The following is a 2,038-nucleotide window of genomic DNA, read 5'->3' on the forward strand; positions in this document are numbered from 1 at the left end:
TGTGTTCTCTTAAACTTTTGGATCTCACTGTCCCTGTTTCCGTTTACCCTCCACTTTGATATTTTTTTGTAATTTCTTTCCTTTTTCTTTCGCCTTTTCTAATTGTACTTCCTCTTGATTTAATATTTCCCTTTCCCTCCTTTGTTTAATTTCTTTTCCGTCCTTCCTGTGTTGCTCTTCCTGTCAGCCACCTGGCGGCGCTTTGCTCTGGTGTTGAAGCAGAGAAACCAGTGGCTTTAAAAGCTCCAAAATGTTTCATGTTGTTATTCCGGCTCAAGTCACACAAAAACTGGTTAAAGATTCATATACAACAGTTTGAAATGAACAAATATAACAAATTACAAGATCAGATTTAGAGGTTACATTTTATATATAATATATATAAGTATCTGTTTTATACATTTGCAGAAATAAGGGGTTAAAGACCATCCTGCAGTTTTGACAAGAAGCTGTTTTATATGTTTGATATGACAAAAAAAAAAAATCAGCTGTAATTGTGTATATAAAGACACATATTAAGTTGCCTAGCGTGTTTACTGAAGGTTTGGCTGATGAAGAGCTGAGTGGGAGGACAGCAGGAATATTTTGGTCCAAACGGAAACAGAACCAAAACCAGCTGCTCTGTCAATGCAACAAACAGACACAGTGGACACGATGCCGTTCGCACTTCAAAATGAAAGCTTCAAGACTTTAAACAAATCCACTCCCACTGATATGGAGGGTATCATTTCCCCAACTGACTGCACCCACCTGTGTACGATAAACAGTGTTATTTATTCAGATGATCGTTTTCTTCATTAAAGTAAAGAACGGGAAACAATCCTAAACACAACAGAAGCCATACATGCTTTTCAGCCTGGATTTAAATTTCTGTATAAATGTTTTCAGATTCATTGTGTTGTTTTCTGCCAAGTGAATAAAATTAAATGGAACTTAACACAAAAAAAGAAGTAAAGCAACCAAGATGTGTCACAAAATGCTGTAAAACATTTAAAATGTGATAGCAAATGACCACGAAAAGAAGTAAAACAACCATAAAGATGCAAAATGACAGGCAATAACCAAAAGAAAAACAAAACAAAAAAAGTTATTGCCAACAAGCACAAATTTTCTTAAAAACAGTTACATTGTGATGTTAAATGACCACTGAAGATGAAATGTGACACAAAAATACCACATAAAGATGTAAAATGACAAAAAGAAAGTGCATACGTTATACATGAATCAAAGTGTGATGCAAAATCACCACAGCAATGTGTAAAACAACCAAAACTAAACACATATGACCCCAAAATGTTATAAAGCAATGAAAATGTGATGCAAAAGAGCTGTCTGAAAATGCTAAATCCACCTACACGATATGTAAATGACCAGAAACAGACACAAAACAACCACATTTAAAGGCAACACTGCAAGGATGTAAAACAATCAAAATGTGACACAAAACTACTACAAAAGGATGTAAAACAACAAAAATGTATTGTAATGACCAAAAACAGACGTGAAGCCACCAAAACAAAAGAAACGGAGCACAAAACGTACAAAACAACGTAAATGGGGTTGAAATTAAATCATTGAAGTGTTTTGTTAAAGCAGAAAAACGTAAAGAGGATACCAGAGGACAAACAGAACTTTAATATTCCAAGAAAATCTAAATATATCTAAGATCTAATTTAAAACAAAAAAGTCTAATAAAGTGATCAGATGTCAGCTTTTCAACATAAAATAGAAGTTACAGGACCAACAAGAACAGATACTTAAATAAAGTGGCTGCAAGTGTTGGTTATTGACTTTGAAAACTGGATTTAGTGTGAAGCTACTATTCGACTTTTAACGTGGTAAATAAAGATAGTAGTTCCATCAAGCTCTATGGGTATTTTGGTACTTTCCATCAACTGCAGCGTTTTTTTGTTTTTTTTTTGCAGAAAATTAGTCATTTCCGTTTAATGTGTGCTTTTATTATGTACACTCCTTCCGGAAGTCGTGGACGTTTCAAACTGCGGCCCTTGACGGATGTTGCGTCACTGCTGCTTTAAAG

This window comes from Stegastes partitus, unplaced genomic scaffold (genome assembly GCF_000690725.1).
Source record: "Stegastes partitus isolate 25-593 unplaced genomic scaffold, Stegastes_partitus-1.0.2 Scaffold1911, whole genome shotgun sequence".
Lineage (NCBI taxonomy): Eukaryota > Metazoa > Chordata > Actinopteri > Pomacentridae > Stegastes > Stegastes partitus.